Raw genomic sequence first — 15,680 nt, forward strand, 5'->3', positions numbered from 1 at the left:
ACAGGATTCCGGTCGCAATTATTAACCGATTTTGATGAAATTTGGAACAGGGAGTTTTTCGGGCACAAGGACGAACGCTATTGAATTTGGAAGAAATCGGATCAAATTTAGATATAGCTCCCATATATATGTATCGCCCGATTTCGACAAATGGGGTCACACTGCGCGTTTTTTCAAACCGATCGTCACCAAATTTGGCAAAAGGTTATCTTTTCCATGGCCCTTCAAGTCTGCAAAATTTCATCCAAATCGGTTCAGATTTAGATATAGCTCTCATATATATGTATCGCCCGATTTTCCCAAATTTGGCCACAAAACCTTTATTTATCAACCGATCTTACTCAAAGTTGGCTAAATATAATATTCTATAGCACTAACTATATGTGCAAAAGCTCATCGAAATCGGTTCAGATTTAGCACAGTGGGCCATTCCAGCACAGTGGGCCATTCCAGATTTCTAAAATTTCAAAATTTCTCGCATCTGAAATGAATTTGGAATATAACTCTTGTACTTTCTGATAGCACTCGACGAGAGCTATATGTGGTACCAGTTTTATCAACCTATCTATCTCCAATTTCATACTTTAAACAAATCAATTTATTACCACTTATTTTTGCAACCAGCCATTCTTTAACAGTTCTGAGATATATACTCCTAATATTCCTTTAAGTTAGTTATTACTCATTGTGTTTTCTATTATTATTGAGTTGTTTTTTTAATTTTAATGCACATACAACGCCATTTTTTAAGTTTTAATCTAAAATTAAATTCAAATTTCCAATTTTTTTACATAAAAGAGCTCTGTTAACCGTTAACATAGCTCTGTTAACCTGTTAAAATTGCTCTGTTAAAGTTAAGTTTTAAAATTTATCTTCACACACATAGCTCCCATATATATGTACCGCCCGATTTTTCTAAATTTGGCCATAAAACCCTTATTTATTAACCGATCTTACCCAAATTTAGCTAAATGTAGTCTTCTATAGCACTAACTATATGTGCAAAAAATCATCGAAATCGGTTCAGATTTAGATATAGCTCCCATATATATGTATATCCCGATTTTCTCAAATTTGGCCATAGAACCCTTATTTATTAACCGATCTTACTAAAAGTTGGCTAGATCCAGTCCCCTACAGTACTAATTATATGTGCAAAATTTCATCGAAATCGGTTCAGATGTAGATATAGCTCCCATATATGTATCACCCGATTTTGAAAAATTCGCCCCTAATAACCTTATGTTTGACCATACAGGCCTCATTTCTTAACTGATCTTACTCAAATCTTGCACAAGGTAACCTTTTGTGGTATTAATCAAACCCGCAAACTATTATGCAAATTGGTTCAGATTTAGATATAGCTTCCATATATATGCATCGCTCGATTTTCCCAAATTTGGCCATAGTACTCTTATTTATTAACCAATGTTACTCAAATTTCAAATTTTGATGTACTAGCCGATCGTACTTATACGTACTTGTAGCTCTTACATAAGAATATTGCTCGATTTTTACAAATTTGTATTTATTACCCACACTAATTTAACGATTTTCTCTTTTTTAATAATGGGCTCAATATTAGTGGCATACTAGCTCCGTAGGCGCAATATCAACACAGCCTGTGTTGATAGAAGTAGGGGAAATTCCCTATATGTAGGGTTTTTCTAATATTTAGCGTCTTGTAGGGACGTAGGGCCACAATGTAGAACATTTTCACTCAACACAATTTGTTAGAATTTTTACATGTTGGTGGCTCTAGAGGAGGAAATTAGAAGCCGGCAAGGCTTGATCTTTAACAATGTGTGGTAAACTTTATTCCTGTAGAAAATTTTGTCAACATTTTATTTCTATAGAACATTTTTCAAAATTGTATTTCTATAGAAATTTTTTTCAAAATATTATTTCTATAAAAAATTTTCTCAAAATTTTATTTCTGTGGAATTTTTTCTCAAAATTTTATTTCTGTAGAATTTATTGTCAAAATTTTATTTCTATAGAAAAATTTCTCACAAAAATTTGTTTATAGAAACTTTTTCCAAAATTTTATTTTTTAATAATGGGTCCAATATTAGTGGCATACTAGCTCCGTAGGCGCAATATCAACACAGCCTGTGTTGCTAGAAGTAGGGGAAATTCCCTATATGTAGGGTTTTTCTAATATTTAGCGTCTTGTAGGGACGTAGGGCCACAATGTAGGACATTTTCACTCGACACAATTTGTTAGAATTTTTACATTTTGGTGGCTCTAGAGGAGGAAATTAGAAGCCGGCAAGGCTTGATCTTTAACAATGTGTGGTAAACTTTATTCCTGTAGAAAATTTTGTCAACATTTTATTTCTATAGAACATTTTTCAAAATTGTATTTCTATAGAAATTTTTTTCAAAATATTATTTCTATAAAAAATTTTCTCAAAATTTTATTTCTGTGGAATTTTTTCTCAAAATTTTATTTCTGTAGAATTTATTGTCAAAATTTTATTTCTATAGAAAAATTTCTCACAAAAATTTGTTTACACTGAAAAAACATTGAACCCTTTTCCATTGCAAAATGAACTAAACTGTAGTAATATTGACCATGATTTAGCCCTTAAGATTTTTTTCAAATTGTCTAGTTTATAATTCTCTTAAAATTTAGTTCATCTATAACATTGTAGTTTAGTTCATTTTTACAACACCATAAGATTTATATACCCCTACCAAGTTAAAAAGTCAGTATTATTTTGGTTTACTTGCTTATTTTGTGGGAAACCCGATAATAAGAATTGGTTAACAGTCTCTTAAAAATGTCGACGACTAAACTATAAATAAATCAATCATTCCACAGTACAGAGAAATAAAATAATTAAAGGAAGAACAAACCGTCTTACAATTATGAACATTTCCATACATTAAAATTAAACTTTCTTTAAGCAAAAGTACTTTATTATAAAAACTTATGATGAAAGTTCTTAATAGAATGTTTTTTGTGAATAAAAATTATGACCACGTGGAATAGAGAGTAGTTCATTTGAACCCGCTGTTTGGACATTTTGACTTATCCTTTTTTTATTCATCGTAGGTAATTTTTTCACATATCTTGCTGGAAAAATGGAAACAAAAATTAAAATTGTTAAAAATTAACACAATGTAATGAAATATAATTTTTAATTCTTCATTTTAGCTTGAAACTTACCATATTTGGGGGCATTTTATCAACTGGTGTAAGGAATTCAACTTTTCTTTGGAAAACGTATCTCATAAAATGTGTACCTGAAACAATTAGAGAAATAATGAAGTATTCTAAATAAGCTCATAAAACTGTGTTGTTATCGATGTGAAGGATATAATAAAATAAATATTCTAGTTGAAAGAAAGCCAAAGTTTTAATATAAAACTTACCAATTCTCTATTAAATTATACGCTGAGGGGAAATATAAAAAGCTGTCCAAATTTATTTGTGTTACTCTGAAATTAAATATTTATTTTTTACATTAAATAAAATTATTAAATAGGGTTTCAAAAAATCTAATGAAAAAAATAATAATATGCTTAAAAACCCAAATATTCTTGATAACCCTAGACAGTCATTATTCGTCAAAATGACGATTTTCGATTTAAAATGCATTTTAGTCTATTGGGAAATGGTAAATTTAAGTTATACTAATTCGACCGTTTTATGAATTTTTGTTTTATACTGCTTAAAACCAAATTGAATAAAAAAATAAATTCATGTTTGGTTCACTTTTTCGCTCACGATGAAAATTATAGCGTCTTGAAATCAGCCGTAGTCAAAATGACGAAGGATGACGTTAATGTACAAAAAATAAGGATGACTGTCGAGGGTTAAAAGAAAGTTAAAGAATCCTTACCAATTCACTATTAAATTACAGGCAAAGGAGTACTAAAAATTTGTCCAAATTTTTAAGGGGTTATTCTGAAATTAAATATTTGTTTTTTACATTAAAACTATTACATTGGTTTCCAAAAAAAATGATTAAAGAAATACTTAAATAAGGTATTAAAAACCTGTAATTTTGATGATAAAAAGGTCACAAAAACGTAAATATTCTAGTTGAAATAAAGCCAATTTTTAAAAGAAAACTTACCAATTCTCTATTTTTTAAATTTGTTCGAATCCATCTGGAGTTGCTCTGAAATTAAATATTGTTTTTACAACAAAGAAAACATTAAACTTGTTTCCAAAAAAAATAACAAATAATAATATACATAAAAAATATTCTTTTTAAAAGAATGTCATATTAAAAAATACTTACCAATTTATGAATAAACTATACGCTGAAATATAACAACAATTTTCCAAATTCATCTGGAATTGAATATTAATTTTTTACATTGTATAATAAAAATTTCAATACACTTTCAATTTCAACATATTTTACTAAATATTCTTAATAACTTTTTTTCTAAACTACCGATAAAATATTAATAACTTTCATTTAAAAGGTTTAATAAACAAACACCAATATACATATGTCTCAAAAATCCAAAATATTCCATGCCTTTATATTCCCCTGTTGCATGCCTGCTTAAAAGATGCAACAACCCACGCCAACGCCAACTATACAACTGAAGCATGCCAAACAAAACCAAGCAAAGCCAAAACATTCCTATAACAACAAAAACACATGTGCCTTTATTGAAAACAACACCTCATCCAGCCAAATAAACCATCCACGAATAACAAACACACACACAAACCACTAAATGAACAAAAATAAAAACAACCCCACGCTCATGTATACACAACAAAACTCAAGTAACATCATCTTCACATTAATCACATTCCACTATACCGATAAAGATCTCTGTACTATGCATTAGTTCATCGCATCTGCTGACAATTTACTCTAAGAATAATATTCGTAAAGGCACACCAGTTTATGAACGATGAAACGTTTAACTTAAAATTTGCAAAATTTTCATGAAATGTTATCTACCATTTTTGACGAAAATATCTATAAATTTAATTACATGTGAACTAAAAATATTTCATTGGGTAATTTTTTACCAACAATTATTAACTATAGGAATTGTCAGTAAGAAATTGCTATCCACTTTCAAGTTCATTTTTCGTAAAAAAATATTTTCTCATACAAAAAAATCTTATAGTAAATGGCACTTATTATTTAGAAAATACTTTACATTTCAGAAGTAGTTTTATAGCATGACAAACGAATTTTTAACTACCAGTTAAGAAATTTTTTAAGGAAATTTCCATCGTATTTTGTAGGCCATGAACTAAACGATTGCTACTTAGAATTTGTAAAATTTCCTTTCGTGTAGTTAATTTTCGTTGAAGATACGAAAAATGAACTAAAATTCTGGAAAATTCTTGTAATAAATTATTGTAAAAATCTTCTTAAATTTACGAGACACTTTTTTTCTGTGTATAGAAACTTTTTCCAAAATTTTATTTTTAAAGAGATTTAACAAAAAAGATTACTAATTTGGGTAGAATTCTACCAAGTGTGGCAAACGTGGTAGTAATACAAATTTATATTCTAAGTTATATACACTGAAAAAACAGTGAACCCATTTCCATTGCAAAATGAACTAAACTGTAGTAATATTGACCATGATTTAGCCCTTAAGATTTTTTTCAACTTGTCTAGTTTATAATTCTCTTAAATTTTAATTCATCTATAACATTGTATTTTAGTTCATTTTTACAACACCATAAGATTTATATACCCCTACCAAGTTAAAAAGTCAATATTCTTTTGGTTTACTTGCTTATTTTGTGGGAAACCCGATAATAAAAATTGGTTTACAGTCTCTTTAAAATGTCGACAACTAAACTAGTTTTAAATCACTCCTTCCACAGTACAGAGAAATTAAATAATTAAAGGAACAACAAATCGTTTTACTATTATGAAAATGTTCATACATTAAAATTAAACTTTCTTTAAGCAAAAGTACTTTATTTAAAAACTTATGATGAAAGTTCTTAATACAATGTTTTTTGTGAATAAAAATTATGACCACGTGGAATAGAGAGTAGTTCATTTGAACTCGCTGTTTGGACATTTTGACTTATCCTTTTTTTATTCATCGTAGGTAATTTTTCACATATCTTGCTGGAAAAAAATGGAACAATAATGAAAATTGTTAAAAATTAACACCGTGTAATGAAATGCAAGTTTTTAATTCTTTATATTTGCTTGTAACTTACCATATTTGGGGGCATTTTATCAAATGGTGTAAGGAATTCAACTTTTCTTTGGAAAACGTATCTCATAAAATTTGTACCTGAAACAATTAGAGAAATAATGAAGTATTCTATATAAAAAAAACTGTGTTGTTATCGATGTGAAGGATATAATAAAATAAATATTCTAGTTGAAAGAAAGACAAAGTTTTAATATAAAACTTACCAATTCTCTATTAAATTGTACGCTGAGGGGAAATATAAAAAGTTGTCCAAATTTATTTGGGTTACTCTGAAATTAAATATATATTTTTTACATTAATTAAAATTATTTAATAGGTTTCCAAAAATAATTTCATTTTCGATTTAAAATGCATTTTAGTCTATTGGGAAATGGTAAATTTAAGTTATACTAATTCGACCGTTTTAGGAATTTTTGTGTTATACTACTTAAAACCAAATTGAATAAGAAAATAAATTCAAGTTTGGTTCACTTTTTCGCTCACGATGAAAATTATAGCGTCTTGAAATGAGCCGTAGTCAAAATGACGAAGGATGACGTTAATGTACAAAAAAATAAGGATGACTGTCCAGGGCTAAAAGAAAGTTGGAGAATCCTTACCAATTCACTATTAAATTACAAGCAAAGGAGTACTAAAAATGTTTCCAAATTTTTAAGGGGTTATTCTGAAATTAAATATTTCTTTTTTACATTAAAAATATAACATTGGTTTCCAAAAAATTTGATTAAAGAAATACTAACATATGGTATTACCTGTAATTTTGATGATAAAAAGGTCATAAAAACGTAAATATTCTAGTTGAAAGAAAGCCAATTTTTAGCAAAACTTACCAATTCTCTATTTTTTTAATTTATTTGTATCCATGTGGAGTTGCTCTGAAATTAAATATTGCTTTTACAACAAAGAAAAACATTAAACTGGTTTCCAAAAAAAAATTAATTAACAAATAATAATATACATAAAAAATATTCTTTTTAAAAGAAAGCCATATTAAAAAAATACTTACCAATTTATGACTAAACTGTACGCTGAGATATAACAAAAATTTTCCAAATTCATCTGGAATTGAATATTAATTTTTTACATTGAATAATGAAAATTTCAATACACCTTCAACTCCAACATATTTTACTAAATATTCTTAATAACTTTTTTCTAAACTACCGATAAAATATTAATAACTTTCATTTAAAAGGTTTAATAAACAAACACCAATAATAATATGTCTCAAAAATCCAAAATATTCCATGCCTTTATATTCCCTTGTTGCATACCTGCTTAAAAGATGCAACAACCCACGCCAACGCCAACTGTACAACTGAAGCATGCCAAACAAAACCAAGCAAAGCCAAAACATCCCTACAACAACAAAAACACATGTGCCTTTATTGAAAACAACACCTCATCCAGCCAAAAACCATCAACGAATAACAAACACACGCACACACAAACCACTAAATGAACAAAAATAAAAACAACCCCACGCTCATGTATACACAACAAAACTCAAGTAACATCATCTTTACATTAATCACATTCCACTATTCCGATAAAGATCTCTGTACTATGCATTAGTTCATCGCATCTGCTGACAATTTACTCTAAGAATAATATTCGTAAAGGCACACCAGTTTATGAACGATGAAACGTTTAACTTAAAATTTGCAAAATTTTCATGGAATGTTATCTACCATTTTTGACGAAAATGTATATAAATTTAATTACATGTGAACTAAAAATATTTCATTGGGTAATTTTTACCAACAATTATTAACTATAGGAATTGTCAGTAAGAAATTCCTATCCACTTTCAAGTTCATTTTTCGTAAAAAAATATTTTCTCATACAAAAAAATCTTATAGTAAATTGCACTTATTATTTAGAAAATACTTTACATTTCACAAGTAGTTTTATAGCATGACAAACGAATTTTTAACTACCAGTTAAGAAATTTTTTAAGGAAATTTCCATCGTATTTTGTAGGCCATGAACTAAACGATTGCTACTTAGAATTTGTAAAATTTCCTTTCGAGTAGTTAATTTTCGTTGAAGATACGAAAAATGAACTAAAATTCTGGAAAATTCTTGTAATAAATTATTTTAAAAATCTTCTTAAATTTACGAGACACTTTTTTTTCTGTGTACGTAGCATATTCATGTTTTAAGATAATAAACTACTAACAACCATTTTTGTTTTGTAAAATTTTTTAAATTTAACGAAAAATATAGTAGGGAAAATTGTTTGGGAATGTATGGGAAAGTAGGGAACTGTTTTTGTCCTTGTAGGGTAAACCGAACATTTTCCCTGGCAACATTGACTATGAGCTATAGTCAGATTGACACAAAGCACCCATAGACATGTACCCCTTAATTTTCTTAAATATGCAACTGCGGTTTATCTCCCAGACCTATATGTTACCCCACAAATGCTTATGATTACTAATTCTGTAATGGTGGTTTAGGGTATGATATAGTCGGCCCCGCCCGACTTTCTACTTTACTTACTTGTTTTTATTATTGTTTTGAGAAATTTTCTACAGCCCAATGAAATTTTCCTCTTCTTAAGTACGGCTCAAACATTTTATGAACTAAACGTAGGTACTAAGTTCAATGACCGTACACATAAGTTCAATATGAACTAAAACAGAAGAAAATGTTGGTACGATTTGGCTCCAATGGATTTAATTCGTGAATTACATTAAAGCAGTACACAAAGACATTAAATTTTCCTGGTTTTAAGAACGCTTTGTGGAAATCTCAAAATGTGGAATACAATTTAGTTCAATTTTCACAAGAGGTAAATCATTCATCCTATAAAACAGTTTTTTTTTGTAGGTATAAAGGTATATAGCTCCCAAAAAAGATAGCCTTTAATTTTAAAAAAGCCTCGTCTATGGCTCGGAATCAATTACAAAATGGTCAAGGTCTTTGGAACCAAGTGATTTTCTTTTTTTGTTGTAAGTACTTTCATGAAATATTATAGAATATCATAGAGGAATAGAGCAAAAATGTTAGGGATTTTCCGATATTTATACCCTTCACCACTACTGTGGTACAGGGTATAATAAGTTTGTGCATTTGTATGTAACGCCAAGAAATAATTGTCATAGACCCATCTTTTAGTATACCGATCGGCTTAGAATTAAATTCTGAGTCGATTTAGCGATGTCCGTCTGTCTGTCTGTCCGTCCGTCTGTCTGTATATGTAATTTTGTGCACAAAGTACAGGTCGCAGTTTAAGTCCGATCGTCCTCAAATTTGACATAACGTCTTTCTTCGGGTAGAAGACAATCGCTATTGATTTTGGAAAAAATCGGTTCAGATTTAGATATAGCTGCCATATATAGTTATCACCGATTTGATCATAATTCACGTATTTATGAACCGATGTTCTTCAAATTTTGTACATCTGAATGTTTTGTCAGTCCCGTCAAAACTGCCAAATATCAGCTAAATCGGTTCAGATTTATATATAGCTCCCATATATATCTTTCGTCCGATTTGGACTTATATGACCCCAAAAGCGAGAGTTTTGCCCTGATTTGCTTAAAATTTTGCACAACGAGTACGTTTAATAGTATCGTTAATTGTGCCAAATTTAGTTGAAATCGGTTCAGATTTAGATATAGCTCCCATATATATATCTTTCGACCGATTTGGACTTATATGGCCCCAAAAGCCAGAGTTTTGTCCTGACTTGCTTCAAATTTTGCACAACAAGTACGTTTAATAGTATCGTTAAGTGTGCTTAATTTGGTTAAAATCGGTTCCGATTAAGATATAGCTCCCATATATATCTTTCGTCCGATTTGGATTTATATGGCCTCAAAAGCCAGAGTTTTGCCCTGAGTTGCTTGAAATTTTGCACAAGGAGTACGTTTTATAGTATCGTTAATTGTGCAAAATTTAGTTGAAGTCGGTTCAGATTTAGATATAGCTCCCATATATATCATTCGCCCGATTTGGACTAATATGCCCACAGAGGGAAAAGTGCTACTCTGATTTACGTGAAATTTTGCAGAGGGAGTAGAATTGAACTTGAAACTTTGCACAGGCAGTAGAATTAAGGTTCTGCATATGCGTGTTTATTTTGGTTGAAATCGGTTCAGATTTTGATATAGCTCCCATATATATCTTTCGCCCAATTTTCCGTCATATGACCACAGAGGTCAAAGTTCTTATCCGATTTACGTGAAATTTTGCACAGGGAGTAGATTCAACATAGTAACTATGCATGTGAAATTTGATTGCAATCGGTTCAGATTTCGATATAGATTCCATATATATGTTTTTCCTATTTAGGCAAAATTGGACGAAATACCTCAATTTTCCTTATCAAATCGCCACTGCCAAGTCGAAAACTTATCAAAATGACTCAAATTTTCCTATTACTCTATTACACATCTATCGACCGATAAATCATAAATACACCTTTGCGAAGTTGCCTCAAAATTGGTTCATATTTAATGTTTCCTATATTTTTTTTACTAACATTGTGTTCCACCTCAGCGCATTAGCCGACTTAAATGTAAAATCTATAAGTATTGCAGAACTCTGTACAGATCTGCGAAGATATACAGAATATATGTGTATGGATTCATATAGCATCCAACACATTGGACGGATTTGATATGGTATCGGAAATGTGGACTTACAAAGTGGTGAAGGGTATAAAATAGTCGGCCCCGCCCGACTTTAGACTTTCCTTACTTGTTTTTTTTTTTTTTAATTTAATATGTTGTATAGTTTTCAAGTTATTCCAATATATGTAGGGAAAGGGCCTTAATTTTGAACATAACGGTATATCTCGAAAAATCGAGCAGATAGAAAAAAACCAAGTGCAGATTTGGATTCAGCGACCTCAAATTACTAAAAATTTGCGATAAATTTCAAATCAACACAAAACAAGTTCAATTTTGTTCCCCTGTGTTATTGATGAAATAATTCCAAAGAGATTTAGAAAGGCCTGAATTAAAAATTAACTGGAGCATTCATTGTTTGCATTTCGTATCTTTTACGCCGCATAACCACTTTATTTGTATCGTGCCAATAGTTAACATATTTTAAAAAGGCCATAGTGATTAAATACACAGTGGTCTGTCTAAGTTTTGCAGTTAGATTGGTCTCTGAACGCCATTCGCAAATTACAAAGTGGCAACCATCCATAACATGAAATTTTTATTAAATTGCTTTAAAATGGGACGCGAGATAGAAATTGAGAAAACTTTTATACTGAAGCTCATACGAAAGTAATGCGTTAACTTTAACAATAATATAATGTGGCCATGTTTACGTCAGTACAAAAATGCAAAGAAATGTTAACTACTGATTTAATTACAAAACCAGAAGAAAAACAATTGTTGTTTTTTAAATCTGTATTTTTAAGTTATTAGAAAAACATTCCACATAAGTCATTGACATGTAAACAATAGAATGAAAATGTCTATAAATGTAGGCTACACTTATTCTTCTTTATTTGCATTTTAAAAGATTGTGAAACCTAAATTTCAGGACACGCAATTTACAAAATATTAATGACAAATTTCTTTAAAAAAATGAAACTTTAATTAAAAGAACAGCTGATGGCCACTGTAGTCAATGCTACTTTTCCTTCTAACATTATTCTTATATTATACTATAAGTCTAATTTTGTAAATAAATATAAATTAAATAATTAAAAGAATGTTCGTAATCTTTGCTTAATTTTTTATCAAATTAAATTTTGTTGCCATGTTTTTACCTTATTTGGTGCAAATTTGTCGGAACGTATGGTTGGTATATTCTTAGCAGTCTTTTCAGAATCAATCAAGAATTTTCGATGGGATTGAGGTAGGGGGATCTTGCCGACTACGGAATATTGCTGAATTAGACATCCTTTAATAATATCAATCGGAAAACAAAACCTGCGGATGAAGTATTTATAACATCATACCATTATAAATTTGTCAATTATTTTAACTTTCATAATTATTTTTTTTGAGGAATACAGTGCAAATTTTTTGTTAGAATTTCTCACCGAAAAAAAATGAACTATTGTTTACGAAACATAAACGAATCCATAGTAAGAATGACCATGATTTGGCGCCAACGATTTTTTTCATCTAGATAAGTTCATGATTTTCTTATAAAATAGTTCTTGTATTGCATCGTATTTTAGTTCATTATTACCTCTCTATTGCAAAAAATTATCATTAGAAGGCCTGCAGTTAATGTCTACCTTATTATTTTAAATAAATTGAAATTTTGGTTTTATTAAAAACGGACGGAATACCGTTTATAGAAAGAAAACTTAGCATCCAGAAGGTACATTATTGGAATCATATCCATGGACTAATGGGAAATTTTTGAAATTCATCTCAGAATATATTTGAAATAAAAAATATTAAAATAGTAAAATTAGACATAAATTCCACTAGCCAGTATAGCATTTAGTATTAAAGATGGGTACTAAGTTCGAGTTTATCCGTTAAATCGCCATTTTTTCACGATTACTAATATTCCATTTTATCCGTTTCGGGACGAGAACTTTTGTAGCCATCAAAAAAAGTTTAGATATATTCTCCTAATGTTGTTTTAAGAAAAGTCATTTCATAATATATTTTTAGGACGTTCCGAAAAGGAGATATCGTCCTGGGACAAAAACATCCCAAACACACCTGAAAAGCAAAATTTGAATAATAAAATCAGAATATATTTTACTTTATTTCAATTTATTTTATTCTTTTATAATATTTATTGTAGCATAAAATTATTTTAATTAGTTTCTATGGCAAGGTGTGAAACATTTTTTACAAAACGCCAAGTTGCAGGCAATGCAAAGCTGATTTGTGCGACTTTCTTTCCAATTTACGCACCGTTGTCGCTTTTTTGTTCGTGTTGGTAAATGATCCCCCAGATTTTGTTTGATACGTTTTTTCATAGTGCTGAGGGGTCCTGTTCGAACTTTGCGTCGTATTTTCGCTTACATGCTTCCTTCGTCAATGCTTGCTTCCTTCTTTCTAAGAAAAATAATGTGAATGAGTACGGTTGGGAACAAAGACAATAAACTTGAGGAAGATAGGAAATTGGCTTGCGTCATACCAAATGTTGCATTTACCATGTTAATTCCATACATGTTTGTAATTTTTTATTTGTTTTTCGTTTTTATTTTTTAAACGAAAAAATTAATTTTCTTAATGAAACAATGTTAAATTTTAGGCAATAACAAAAAATTACATTTTCCCGTTTAAGGAAATTTATTTCGTGCACTTAATTTCTTCTTATTTGCATTTTAATGCTATGTCAATACTTGTCGTATACGCGTTTGGTTCGAGTATGAAACTAACACGGTAAATGGTTTGATCTCCTCAGTAGCCAATTTCCTATCTTCCTAGAGTTTATTGTCTTTGGTTGGGATGTTAACGTTCCACAAATAAACAGTTTTGGGATGATTTTATCCCACGAAACTTACCTTAGCCGCAACTTCAGAAAAATATCATTTTATTGGTTTTCGATTATATTTTCTATGAAATAACAACTGTTTGAGTAAAACTTTACTAAATGACACTTTTTTCCACAATTAAAAAACTTGTTTTTTGAGCTTTTGTCGATGGTCTTATTAGCAACTCAAACCGCGCGAACTGATTTATGACTTTTGACATAAGCTTCATGTGTTATGATGACAGCTGTATTAAATTTTTTTGTAGAGAAAAATATAAATTATGATTTGGGTCGGTTTTCAACCAAATCGTGTGAGAATTTTCAGAGATATGATTTTTTAAATTTTTCTGGGATAAAAACATCCCTGTCGTCCCGAAACGGTTAAAGAGTATAAACTTTATGAAAAAAAACTGCTTTGGGCTATTCCCCATTTAGTTATATTGAAATTTGCGTCAAAGACGTAATATGTTATACTTGTTTGCTGATTTTTTTTTTTTATTTTAGCGGCAAAGCTCGAACTCTCAAGTTCTCAAGGAATTTCCGTAACATAAAAAAGATATTCAAAAAAGTGTTTTCAGATGTAGAGTAAATATAGATCATCCTATTACCACTCATTATGTATATTTTTCATGTAAATCAATTTTAAATCCGCACTAATTTTAAACTATTAACAGAAATAAGCTGTGATTTGTTTTTGAGTTTTGTACCAATATAAAGCGTTTTTGTTTTCTTTAACATCACACCATTCACTTCTCAGTTTTTAAAACGCACGCAAAATTTTGCAAAATAAAAACCACGTGTACACTTTATAAATACATCAACAGAACTGAATGCAGCAATAAAACTCAAAGACACAAATAGTCATAAAAGGACACATACCTACCGTAAAGAAAAACAAAAGCAGCAAAAAAAACAACAACTCCAAACACACGATCCCTTTGTAACCTTTTAGTTGTTTTTAGTTTTTATTTTTTAAATGAAAAATTTAATTTTCTTAATGAAACAATGATAAATTTTAGGCAACAACAAAAAAATTACATTTTCCCATTTATGGAAATTTATTTCGTGCTCTTAATTTTGTTTTTATGTGCATTTTAATGCTATGTCAATACTTGTCGTATACGCGTTTGGTTCGAGTATTAAACTAATGTGGTAAATGGTTTGATGTGCTCAGTAGCCAATCTCCCATCTTCCTCTTTTATTATCTTTGATTGCAACAAAACAACTATCGCCACAAAAGATACCAACAACACACAAGGAACATTCAAGAAATTCATCCACACTTAGGCTTGCCAGATGGCCGGGATTCGCCTGGATTGTCCCGGAATTTCGTCTCTATGAAGTGTCCCGGATCTTTCACAAAATTTACCAAATATCCCGGAATTTCAATTACTCAATGCATATGTTTTATTTTTTTTACATTTCTTAAAAATGAAAACGATTTAAAATTAAATCGCTTTCAAAAATATTTTTGGTTTTGGATTTTCATACATTTTAAATGTACATTTGTTTGTCCGATTTTGTACCATTTCATTTAATCTCACCACTTTGAGAAAAAAATTAAATCACTGTCTTGCGAATCATCAGCTGTCACTTGAGTAGTAAATGTAAAAAAAATATACGCAAATATCCAATTCACGTTTTTCTGCAAAATGCATTTTAACAAATTATAAGTCAAGTTTGTGCTCCCTACCATCATTTCAAAGTTCGATTTTATCCTATGATTACCATAGACCCTTTAGTGACACTATAACAATCCCCAATTCGGATACGAAATATACCTAAAACCATGTCCATGGCGATATCCAAATTCCCAGTCCAGTCGAAAGCCACTACAAAAGAATCAGCGATTGTCACCTCAGAGCTTGAGTTTGCTTGCCAAACCCGAAAGTAATATGCCAGTAAATATGAGTTTCGGTTTCCGTTTAAAAAAATATTCCCAAAATTATTTACGTTTTATATAAAATCGTCGCAGCCATCTTGGGAGAAAGTTTCAGAGGCTCCAATATATTTGGGAATTTCAAAGCTTGCTGACAATTACGACTACGCCATGGCGTTTATGCAAATTTACCAAGTGATAAAATATG

General features: G+C 29.9%; 1 protein-coding gene across 5 annotated transcripts in view; it reads right to left on the minus strand.

Annotated features, from left to right (window-relative positions):
• Positions 1-15,680, minus strand: part of Oatp30B (Organic anion transporting polypeptide 30B) — a 173,191-nt gene that overhangs the window by 55,970 nt on the left and 101,541 nt on the right. The window contains exon 1 of one of the 5 annotated variants that reach the window (XM_075295504.1): positions 11,915-11,933. The exons of the other annotated variants lie outside the window; for them this stretch is intronic. The gene's annotated coding sequence lies outside the window, so the exon portion shown is untranslated. Of the gene's footprint in view, positions 1-11,914; positions 11,934-15,680 lie in introns of those variants that run through there. 5 annotated transcript variants of the gene reach the window in all.

The sequence above is a fragment of the Haematobia irritans genome, chromosome 2 (genome assembly GCF_050003625.1).
Source record: "Haematobia irritans isolate KBUSLIRL chromosome 2, ASM5000362v1, whole genome shotgun sequence".
Taxonomy (NCBI): domain Eukaryota; kingdom Metazoa; phylum Arthropoda; class Insecta; order Diptera; family Muscidae; genus Haematobia; species Haematobia irritans.